Source organism: Oncorhynchus masou, chromosome 13 (assembly GCF_036934945.1).
Source record: "Oncorhynchus masou masou isolate Uvic2021 chromosome 13, UVic_Omas_1.1, whole genome shotgun sequence".
NCBI classification, from domain to species: Eukaryota; Metazoa; Chordata; class Actinopteri; order Salmoniformes; family Salmonidae; genus Oncorhynchus; species Oncorhynchus masou.
In genome coordinates, this window is record NC_088224.1 from 32171633 (window position 1) to 32184833 (window position 13201).

General features: G+C 42.3%; 1 pseudogene; it reads right to left on the reverse strand.

Moving 5' to 3' along the window:
• Positions 1 to 5384: 5384 nt before the first annotated feature.
• Positions 5385 to 13201, reverse strand: part of LOC135552098 (ras/Rap GTPase-activating protein SynGAP-like) — a 53328-nt pseudogene continuing 45511 nt past the window's right edge.

The following is a 13201-nucleotide window of genomic DNA, read 5'->3' on the forward strand; positions in this document are numbered from 1 at the left end:
CTTTTCCAAGTTGATTCAACATCGTTGATGTGACATGGAAACAACGTTGATTCAACCATTCGTTGTATGCCCAGTGGGGAGGTTAAATTAGGCTATGTAGGCTACTCATAAAGCTATGTGTACTTAGATATCGATATTGATCAAGGTATATGACACGTTATAAATAGGCACTAGGTTATCTGTTTTCATCAATTTTTTTCAAATTGGTAATGACGTTCTGTAAATTAGATTTTTCAAGAATGGGCTCTTTTATTGCAGAGTCCACTGTTGATATTGGAAAGGTCATCAGCAATGAATGAGTTGATTAGATTAGCTGTGGAAAAGGCAGGGTGATACAGAGGGACTAACACGGATTATCTTATCTCTCTGCATTAAAGGCCCAGTGCCCAGTTCCTATGTTTTATATATATTTCCACACATCGAGTTTGTAATAATATTGTGAAAATGATTATGCCTGCCTGCCTAGTGTAAGAGCTGTTTGAAAAGACCAACTGAAATAATTTCAGACTCTTTGTTGGGAGGGAGTTTTGGCCTTCTGTGGTGACGTCAACATGCGGTACATTTGTTAATAGACCAATAAGAAAAAGAGTTCCAAATCTCTTTGCCAATAAAATAAAATATTAATTTCCCCCCTCCCCACCCAAACCACTCCCAGACAGTCCTACAGTAGCAAAATTATTGTTTGAGAAATTGCTCTTTGCTAAGCAGCTATTTCAGTTTATTTTGTAATGTTTTAATTTAAAACAATACAATTTAGGGAATGAAATGTGATCCAGAAATGATTTGATAATGAGATAAAAACAGCTGCATTGGACCTTTAAGCCATCTCTCCCTGTCTTTAAGTAGCAGAACAAAACAAACATTTTCTCTGCATGTTTACCAGTCGATTAGGCCTACCGATGAACACGTTACGTGTGTTGACCCTACAGACATGACCAGAGATCAGATTCCTGTCATGTAGAAGAAACAGTCACCATCTTCCTTTGAATGTAGGCATAGCCTTCATATCCCTACAATAAAGTATTTCAAATACAGTAGCTGTGCATATGTAAAATCTACGGGGAAGCCAATACAGAACAAATGCCATATTACAACCTATGTGTTGTGATAACTGTGTTGCTTGCTCTTTAACCTGTTAGTTCATATGCCTTGACACCGTGAATATATATATACACTGCCAATTTTGCAGGTTTTCCTACTTACAAAGCATGTAGAGGTCTGTAATTTTTATCATAGGTACACTTCAACTGTGAGAGACGGAATCTAAAATAAAAATCTAGAAAATCACATTGTATGATTTTTAAGTAATTAATTTGCATTTTATTTCATGACATAAGTATTTGATCACCTACCAACCAGTAAGAACTAATTTTACTGAGGAGTGGTTTCCATCTGGCCACTCTACCATAAAGGCCTGATTGGCGGAGTGGGCAGAGATTGTGGTCCTTCTGGAAGTTTCTCCCATCTCCACATAGAAACTCTTGAGCTCTGTCAAATTGACCATTGGGTTCTTGGTCACCTCCCTGACCAAGGCCCTTCTCCCCCGATTGCTCAGTTTGGCTGGGCGGCCAGCTTGATGGAGGCCACTGTGTTCTTGGGGACTTTCAATGCTGCAGACATGTTTTGGTACCCTTCCCTATGTCTGTGCCTCTACACAAACCTGTCTCAGACTTCTAAGGACAATTCCTTCAACCTCATGGCTTGTTTTTTTTTTCTCTGACATGCACTAACCGTGGGACCTTATATAGACAGGTGTGTGCCTTTTCAAATCATGTCCAATCAATTGAATTTACCACAGGTGGACTCCATTCAAGTTGTAGGAACATCTTAAGGATGATCAATGGAAACAGGATACACCTGAACTCAATTTGGAGTCTCATAGCAAAGGGTCTGAATACATATGTAAATAAGGTTATTTCTGTTTTTATTCGTAATACATTTTCAAAAATGTCTAATAACTTGTTTTCACTTTGTCATTATGGGGTATTGTGTGTAGAGTGATGAGGAAAAAAAAGTATTTTATCAAACATTTATCAAATGTATGAATTTATGACTGGGTCAGAATTGCAATTATAATCATTGGCCAGTACTGAGAATTAGGTAAATCCACAATTCCAAATCCCTATTTCCATGCATGGCTAATTTAGGAAAGGGACGCTATTAGCTAGCTACCCACCTGATGACAAAAACACAACGATATTCCCTTTACACTTTTTGTTTTGGTACGCCAGGACTATTCATAGCTGAGCTGACTCAGTTTAGCGCATTTATTCATTTTTTTTATCAAGGGAGGCCAAATGCTCGCTGGCTTTCCTTGTACTCAATTGCTATGTGCGACAACAATGTCATACTCTTTCTGACCAGACTGCATCAGATAGATTTGCTTCACATGCTGAGACAGAGGGCCACTGTTGAGGTCGATCAGATGCTTTCTCCAGTGAGATACAGTCAGCCTCTTGTGAATTGTAGGAAATGTATGAAGCATAGAGAGACGAAAGATTCATTATTTTGTATGTTTTTTTAGGGGTGGTGGGGGTACATTTTTGGCGGGAAGTTTGGCTTCCCTTGGCATCCATGAGATGATTGTGGACTACAGGAAAAGGAGGACTGAGCACCCCCTAATTTTCATCAAATGGGCTGTAGTGGAGCAGGTTGAGAGCTTCAAGTTCGTTGGTGTCCACATCACCAACAAACTATCATGGTCCAAACACACCAAGACAGTCACAAAGAGGGCATGACAAAGCCTATTCCCCCTCAGATCCTCAAAAAATGTATACAGCTGCACCATCGAGAGCAACCTGACTGTTTGCATCACTGCCTGGTATGGGAACTGCTCGGCCTACGACCGCAAGGCACTACAGAGGGTAGTGCATACGGCCAATAACATCACTGGGGCCAAGCTTCCTGCCATCCAGGATCTCTATAGCAGGCAGTGTCAGAGGAAGGCCCTAAACATTGTCATAGACTCCAGCCACCCTAGTCATAGACTGTTCTCTCGTCTACAGCACGGCAAGTGGTACTGGATCGCCAAGTCTAAGTTCAAAAGGCTCCTTCTTTATTAGCCTACAATAGCCTACAATCTCTGTGGGATGAAGACGCACTATATTATCCAAGGTGGACCACCAGTACTTCCCACTAAAACAGCGCACTGTCCAACCGATGCCCGGATGACCAGAGGAGGGTGACGTGTGGGCCCAATAGATCAAATGGTCGCGGACAGCAAACGGAACGTATAGACGCCCAGCTGGGGGGAGTGGGCTCTGTACGTAACGCCCTCTCGATGTCTGCGTTCAGCTCCCACACTACCGGTGCCACCAAGCAGAGGCCGGGAGAATGGGAGTGGGATCCATGGACTGGTCCTCTGTGTCATACATGAAGAACAGGCATTTCTCAGCCTTGACGTATAGGTCATGCTCCAACAGTCGACCAAGCACACTGCGCACCAGGGACACATGCTCGGCGCGTGTAGCGGAGTATATCAGAATATCATAGATATACACCACTACACCCTGCCCCCGCAGGTCCCTGAAGATCTCATCTACAAATGATTGGAAGACTGATGGAGCATTCATCAACCCATATGGCATGACAAGGTACTCATAATGACCTGAGGTGGTGCTAAATGCAGTCTTCCACTCATCACCCTTCCGAATACGCACCAGATTGTACGCACTCCTGAGATCCAATTTTGTGAAGAAGGGTGCCCCACGCATTGACTCAACCGTATTTAGAGGTAGTGGGTAGTGGGTAACTATATTTCACTGTGATTTTATTTATTTTTATTTATTTAGCCAGCATGTTGTCCAGCCTGATGGACATGTCCAGGCCAGCTCCCGACGGACTACAATGGTGATGGTCGATCAGGACCCTGTCGCTCCATCCAGTGCCGGCAGTCAGGGTCCTAAACTCCAGAGCAAACTCCCGTGCACTCCTCGTCTCCTGCCTCAGATGATAGAGGCGCTCATCCGCCGCTCTGCCTTCGGGTGGATGGTCGAATACTGTCCTGAAATGGCGGGTGAACTCCTCAAAATGGTCCAACGCTGTATCCTCCTCTTTACACAGTGCTGGCCCACTCCAGGGCTTTCACGGTGAGGCATGAGACGAGGGCGCAACTCTTCTCACGGTCAGATGGTACTGGGGAGACCGTGGCCAGATACAAGCTCAGTTTAACAAGAAAACCCTGGCAGCCGGCAGTATCTCCGTTGTATCCCGTGGGTAGGGATAAATGGATTTATTAGGTTCAGGAGGGGGAAAAGCGTTCGAGGGAAATCCCGGTTGTGGTGGTGGAGGAGCTGGAGAAACTCCCTGTCTCTCCCAGCGGTCCATATTCTGGACAATGCGATCCATGGCGGTGCTCAGACAGTCAATCTCTTCTGCTTGTTCCTGGACGCATTCCTCCATCTCCATTGTCGAAGTGTCTTCTCCTGCTGACTTCATATTTTTGGTCAGAGATTCTGTCAGAGTCGTGTGTATAGGTGGCATGGAAGTCAGGCGCAGGAGAGTCAAACGGAGTGTAAATGGAGTCTTTTAATATAAGTCCACTTAACATGCTCCAAACACTAAATACATAAACGAACATGGGTATGACGACCCGTCGCGCACCTATACAACAAAAACAACACAATCTCTGACAAAGACATGGTTAAATACACAACAGGTAATGAATGGGATTGAACACAGGTGTGGGAAGACAAGACAAAACCAATGGAAAATGAAAAATGCAACAATGATGGCTAGAAGGACGGTGACATCGACCGCCTAGCACCGCCCGAACAAGGAGAGGCAACGACTTCGGCAGAAGTCGTGACAACAATAGCTGAAATATCAGTTAAACAATTTTCATTGCTTACAATGTGCAAAAAAAAGGTAGTTAGTGTGCTTGTGTCAACACCAATTATTCCCCATTAATTTACTATACCCAGGATTCTCTTCCAGACCTATTTTAAAGGGATAGTTCACGTTAATTATAAATGTACATATGTTTCCCATAGAGATAGAAGACTCATCTTTGTATCTGTGCCATTATGGCATCTCTGACAGGCAGTGGCATTGAGGCTATCTCCATTTTAAAGTAGTGAAATTTCTTATTTAGTGTTTGAATAAAACGTAAAGCTAATATTGGTGATTTACAAACAGTCCAGAACAAATCTTATCATTCATTTGTTATGGTCACTAGATGGCGGTAAAATAGCTTAAAGCCATTTACAAATTATAATCAACCCAATTTGAAGACAATTCCCTGATTGTTGGCTGATCACTCCCAACCAATAGGAAACCCCACCCTGAATAATTTGAAATATTGGAAGCCCTCAATGGCAAAAGCAAAAGACTATAGTTAGATTAGATACAGCAACGTAATTGACAGAACACACAATGCAATGTGGGAGGATAGGGATATATCTATTTATTCATTTGTTTGCTTATTTAAATCTCCAGAAATATAAACTTCACCCTTATTCACATAAAAGCAATTTCTGTTGAATAATTAAGTAAATATCAATAAAATCATTGTAATAGCAATAATAATTACAATAATCATCATACTAATTACAATAACCATTACCATCATGAGACTAACATTCATATGAAATCTCCATAACATTTTGTTAAATATGTTTTTCATTGATCTACAGTATACACACAAAATAATGTCTGCATACAAATGTCTGTGACATTCCCTAATGCCCATTCAAAGTTTGACAATAGGAGGGGGTGGGGTGTTCAGGGGTTATGGCTTGTCAAGGGGCATGGCTAACTTTAAGAGAAGGCCCCATCATAAGGGTAGCATCAAAGGGAAGGCTAAGAGAAAAGGCATTATAACACGTCACTCAATGTTATGAATAAATAGGTAGTTTCAATATGATCGATTAAGGGTTCAGTTGATTTGTATGACAATCTACTCGTGTCTAGGAGTAATATGCATGAAATGTTAGAGCAAAGCAGCTGAGAATGATTTACATTTGAAACTTGAAAAAATGCCTATATTGGCTAAATCAATATATGGCAATTCATTCCTTGTGGCTACAGCAAACATTTCTATGCTATTCACTTGTATTTTGGCCACTCGGTTATTGACGTGAGAAGATGTTGATCTGAGGCTTTTGTAGATGAAAAGAGAAATGGGGTTGTGGCATTGTTTAAAAAAAATCTGATATTTGAACAGAGGCACAGTATATCATTTAAATATAGTGCACCTGTATCTATGAAAAGCATGATCTTAAGTCTATCTAAATCCTTAACTATCTCAAACACTACAAAATCAACGTACCATAAGGTCTACTCAGAAAACCAACAAAGATCTGTATGTAAATATATGTACCTTAATAGAACTATGAGAAAATAAAATATTAAAAAGAAAAGTGATAAAATGAATTAAATAGTTTCAAGCAGGAATTTGTAATATCCACTGCCCCAATTTATATACAGAAATTACCAACACATAAAATAATGTCAAAGTTCCATAGTTTTGACTAGAAGGGAAAGATAAAACATTTACAGAAATCTCTGTGGGATTCATTTTGTTAGAGTTGGTATGTGAGTCTGTGTGAAAGGGTGTTCTTTTGTGTGTGTGAGGATTGAAATTGTTAATTTTGCGTATGCGTGTGCAGAACAGGGTGGTGCGTATATGCATGGGTGGAAAACAAAATATTTATGTTTTGTTTTTCTTCGAGTGGGGGGAACCAAGAGAGGACAATACACAACTCAAATGAGAAGACATGAGATCTGCTCCTGTGTGTAGCCATGCTTGTGTACCCCCTCTCGTCCCTGCCGGTGTGAGGTGTATTTTTTATAGATTTTTTTGTCTTAGGGAACAATTCTTCACACACACTGCATATTCACACATACTGTACAAGCCAACCATATACACTGAGTGTACAAAACATTAAGGACACCTGGTCTTTCCATGACATAGACTGACCAGGTAAATCCAGGTAAAAGCTTTGATCCCATATTGATATCACTTGTTAAATCCACTTCAATCAGTATAGATGACGGGGAGGAGACAGGTTAAATAAGGACTTTTAAGCCTTGAGACAATTGAGACATGGATTGTGTATGTGTGCCATTCAGAGGGTGACCAAATATTTGAACACCTTTGAATGGGAAATGGTAGTAGATGCCAGGTACACTGGTTTGTGTCAAAAACTGCAACGCTGCTGGGTTTTTCATGCTCAACAGTTTCCTGTGTGTATCAAGAATGGTCCACCACCCAAAGGACATCCAGCCAATTTGACACAACTGTGGGAAGCATTTGAGTCAACATGGGGGCAGCATCACTGTGCCCCGATGTATTGATGCTCTTCTGAAGGCAAAAAGCAGAGAGGCAACTCAATATCAGGAAGGTGTTCCTCATTTTTGATATACTCAGTGTACATGGAACCTTTTTCTTGTATATTCAACTATATATATACACACAGTACCAGTCAAAGTTTGGACACACCTACTCATTCTTTATTTTTACTATTTTCTACATTGTAGAATAATAGGGAAAACAACACTATGAAATAACACATATGGAATCATGTTGTAACCAAAAAAGTCAAGCAAATCAAAATATATTTTATAATTGAGATTCTTCAAAGTAGCCACCCTTTGCCTTGTGACAAGGTCGGGTGGTATACAGAAGATAGCCCTATTATGTATAAGACCAAATCCATATTATGGCAAGAACAGCTCAAATAAGCAAAGATAAGTGACCGTCCATCATTACTTTAAGACATGTTCTACCAAGTGCAGTCACAAAAACCATCAAGCGCTATGATGAAACTGGCTCTCATGAGGACCGCCACAGGAAAGGAAGACTCTGCTGCAGAGGACAAGCTCATTAGACTTACCAGAAATTGCAGCCCCAAAAATGCTTCAGAGTTCAAGTAACAGACACATCAACATCAACTGTTCAGAGGAGACTGCGTGGATCTGGCCTCCATTGTCGAATTGTTGCAAAGAAACCACTACAAAATGACACCAATAAGATGAAGAGATGTGCTTGGGCCAAGAAACACGAGCAATGGACATTAGACCGGTGGAAATCTGTCCTCTGGTCTGATTAGTTCAAATTTGAGATCTTAGGATCCAACTGCTGTGTCTTTGTGAGACGCAGAGTAGTTGAATGGATGATCTCCGCATGTGTGGTTCCCACTGAGAAGCATGGAGGAGGAGGAGGGGTAATGGTGTGGGGGTGCTTTGCTGGTGACACTGTCAGTGATTTATTTACAATTCAAGGCACACTTAACTACCATGGCTACCACAGCATTGTGCAGCGATATGCTATCTCACACGGTTTGCGCTTAGTGGAACTATCACTTGTTTTTCAACAGGACAATGACCCAACACACCTCCAGGCTGTGTAAGTGTTATTTGACCAAGAAGGAGAGTGATGGAGTGCTGCATCAGATGACCTAGCCACCACAATCCCCTGACCTCAACCCAATTAAGATGGTTTGGGATGAGTTGGACTGCAGAAAGAAGAAAAAGCAGCCAACAAGTGCTCAGCATATGTGGGAACTCCTTTAAGACTGTTGAAAAAGCTGGTTGAGAGAATGCCAAGAGTGCTCAAAGCTGTCATCAAGGAAAATGGTGTCTACTTTGAAATATCTCAAATATACAATATATTTTGATTTGTTTAACACATGTTTGGTTATTACATGATCCCATATGTGTTATTTCATAGTTCTGATGTCTTCACTATTATTCTACAATGTATACATTTGTAAAAAAATAAAGAAAAAGACTTGAATGAGTAGGTGTGTCCGAACTTTTGACTGGTACTACATATATATATGCAAGGAACAGATACACCCATTCAATAATTGAGACATTAAGTAATTCCATCTGATGATTGTTCTGCCACACCCCTATGTGATGATAAGGGGAGGTGAGTACGACCTGAAGGTTAGAGTCCAGGCATCTGCACGAGTCCAAGGTGAAAGAGTGGCGTCAATTCAACTGGAACAGGTCACTCATGACAATTGCAGCATCCCTGATCCCCAGCCAAACACGAGCTCTGTAGCTGAGCACCACTTGAGGAAGCGTCCTTCTTCTGCTATCGAGTGCAGATTATGGTCACAAGAGGGCAGTGTGTCCCAGACTTTGATGGAGGCAGAGCAGGTCAAATCCACCTCTTTTCCATCTCAAAGAGAACCCATACCTACAAAAGCGAAGTGGTCCAGAGGAATTGTCCACAATGTAAAGAAACCTTACTGGGATAGTAATTTAAAGAAACAAACACCACACATGTCCAGGTGAGTAATTCATATCATTAAAACACATATGTAGGAAATGTAAAACAATGTCCATATGTCCCAGCTCCTTAGGTTTAAATTGTATCCAGATGACACAGATAATCGAAACCTTTTGTCCTTCTGTTGTGAAACATAGGGCTGTGCATATTTAGTTTGTTTACTCTCGGGTGGAGATAGAGAAGAGCAGTACAAGGGAAAAATGGAGGAAACAATTTGGCCAGAGAGATAGATATGTTCACGGCATTACAGAGATATATAGTCTGAGAACAGGGGCAGTATTGGCATTAGGCTTTCATTTCATTCACCGTCTGTAATACTAAGTATTAATCTACTCAGTTTAATACTAAGAACATAAAAAAAACATAAATTGGAGCCATAGTGTTTGACAGCATAACTGGACGCGTTACCCAGTAAAAGTATCCGATTGCTGCCATTGTTTTCAATAAAACATGGGCGTAAGCAGCATGTTTCTCCGACAGGCTCCCGGGTGCTGGTTCTGTTAAGAATTCTACCCTCTGGCCGCGGGTCACGCGTTCAGCATAACAGTTAAAAAACCTACTGCTTTCGCGAAGGCCTCAGTGTAGTAGGTTTGTCACAGGGGAATTAATAAAGTGATGTGAATATTTGAGGTAGGGGGAGGAATCTTGGGATACCCCAAAGTCTCTTTCTCTCTCTTTCTCAGTATTGTGCTTTGTCATACCTATTTAAACAGAAACAACAGGTTCAATATTGCCATGTTTCATCACTCGTGAATGGGTCACTGCAACACGCAGACAATGTAAACATCACCACTCATATTGAGCTGATTGTCACCAGGGTCAAAACTTACAGTGGTATTGCAGAGAGAGGGAGAGAAAGAGCAAATGCATGAAGGAGTGTGTGTTTGTGTGTGTGTGTTAGCATGTGAAGACCCCCCCCCCTTGAATTATCCAAAAGTTCAGCTTGTTGTGGGAAGTCAACAGATCAGGAGCAGCCATGTACTGCAGACCTCTTCTATGTTTTGCCAGCCAATAGAATTATGCCAGGACCCATATCACCTCTGCCAGTCAGGTTCCAGGGTGTCCTCCGTAAAACGGTTGGATTGGCTGCAGGAAGGGAGGGAGGGAAAGAAGAAGATGGTGAAAGGGCAATGGATGAAATAACAATACGAATCTTTGAGTTACTCTAGACTGCAATACAGTTAAACATTTAGCAACCTGCAATAGAACTATATGGTAAAACAAAATACCCTCTCCACCTGTCTCTCTCCACAAACACACACGCACGCACGCACGCACGCACGCACGCACGCACGCACGCACGCACGCACACACACACACACACACACACACACACACACACACACACACACACACACACACACACACACACACACACACACACACACACACACACACACACACACACACACACACACACAGAGCATGAAACCCCTAGTAGGGAAATAAAAGAAGAGGCAAATAAAGAGGTCCAAAAAGCCTTCCCAATCCACACGTTATTAACTATGATTTACTAATTGTCAACCTCAAAACTGATAGAAGCCCATTTGACCATTGGATTCAAAACGACATAACCACCATCATTGGATCAGCCATCAAACATCAGAGCATGGCTCCTTTAGTCTTTAAAACTAACATGTCATTGTATTATTATTCCTTTATTCAACAAGGCTTGTTAACTGAGAACCAATTCTCATTATTTCAAAGCCCATGTCGTGACTGATGCTGGAAATTAGCGCAAGCTAAAGCAAGACGGTGCAATGCATCTGCCATTTGGTAAATCAATGTGTCAATGTCATTAAATCTGTCCCTATCAAGTAAATCTACTATTATTTGGGGAAAAAAGGCCGAAAGGAGAAACATAGCCAAGAGGATGTTCTGGGAGTGAAAGCTCATCTCTCCACTTTCAGTAATCACATTTCGTTATTAGACTGCTCTCCCCCCGGTTAAACTCGGATTTGATGCTGCTGTTGCCGAGGTCCATGATGCTGTGCTCCTGGCTGGCGTAACCATGGTAGTAGTCGAGGGGTAGGCTCGGTTGCCATGGAGTTCCCCATTGTGGCTGACGTGTAGGCGGGGAGGTGGGAGGGGAGGGAGGGCTCCTTTCCAAGGGGAGTTGGCACAGGAAACACCTGAAAAGGAGACCCCGGGCCTGGCAGTGGTGGTGGCTGTCCCCCCCCCACCTCCGGGGAGACCATGGGGGTCTGCCGAACCCAGAGAGGAAGAGTCCTCTTCCTATCGATAGCAAGATAGAGGGAGGGAGGGAGAAAAGGCGGAATGGTGGGTGGGAAGGAGTCAGAAGAGAACGCATGGGGAGAGAACGTCACACAGGAGGGGATAGGGGAAGGGGATGGGGGGAGTTTTGCAGAGAGGGAGAGAAGAAAAATGGGTTATAAAGTAGAGGAATGATACATTCAAACAGAGATGAAAGAAAAGAAAGAAAGAAAAGAAAGAAAGACCCCACAAGAAAGCACAGGACAGAGACGGGGGGTTGGGGGAGGCACGGGGTCGGTTTAGGGTTCATTAGGAACCCAACTGAAGAAGACAGACTGATATACCTTAGAAAAGCTATTTTTCATTTTGCGTTGCAAAACATTTGTTGTTGTTGTATGACTTAATAAACACAAACCAGGTGTAGTCCAACCATTTGTCTGAGGCAATACAGCCTCAGCTGGCAGTAGAAACCTTTCCCTTCATGTAATGGGATTGATACAAAAGTCAGTGTTTGTCATTAAAATTTGAGAAAATGTATTTGTCAATGGGCTTCATATCAGTGACACCCTAGCAGTGTTGGCTGCCTTAATTCACTGCAGACTGTGGCCTTATACACTCAATGAACAAGTAAAGCTAGATATGGCCAAGTTACGAAAAATGTCACGTGGAGTCAGTCTGGTTCAGTGGGTAATGCTCTCGCCTTTGGATCCTGATTCCACCATGAGCCCGACACATTTGTACTCCATTTATGCTGTCTCCCTGCTTTTGCTCCTATCCTTTCTCAAATAATAAAAGCAGTCTCATGTTTAACCTCTGTTCGGATCATCAAAAACTCATGCTCCTGATCAATCAAAACCACTGTTTCAGGCATCTGGCAGATGCCACAAACTCATCCTCAACACAGAGATGCATGGAAAACTAGCATTAGACATGCACTCTGTAAGACTTACAAAAATAAATAGCCCTTAACGTTTGTTTTATTAATAATTTCATGTAAAGATTTATCAGTACACAAACATAATTTCCTGTAAAGATGTATCAGTACACAAAGATGCTAATGTATCCACCCCACCACCCTCAATCTCACACAAATTATAAAGGAACCTACAGATACAACCCTAAATCCGTATCCAATGGCACCCTCTTAGATATCCTCCTGACCAACTTTCCCTCTAAATACACCTCTGCTGTCTTCAACCAGGATCTCAGCGATTACTGCCTTATTGCCTGCGTGCGCAAATGACGAATGGTCAAATGACCACCCCTCATCACTGTCAAACGCTCCCTAAAACACTTCAGTGAGCAGGCCTGCCTCGCCTGGTTCACCAACTACTTCTTAGATAGAGTCCATGCTCTTCAACCGATTGCTGCCCGCACCCTCCCGCCCGACTAGCATCACTACTCTGGACGGTTCTGACTTAGAATACGTGGACAACAAATACCTAGGTGTCTGGTTAGATTGTAAACTCTCCTTCCAGACTCACATCAAGCATCTCCAATCCTAAATTAAATCTAAAATCGGCTTCCTATTTCGCAACAAAGCCTCCTTCACTCATGCTGCCAAACATACCCTCGTAAAACTGACTATCCTACCCATCCTTGACTTTGGCTTTGTCATTTACAAAATAGCCTCCAACACTCTACTCAGCAAATTGGATGCAGTCCATCACAGTGCCATCCATTTTGTCACCAAATCCCCATATACTACCCACCACTGAGACCTGTAGGCTCTCGTTGGCTGGTGTT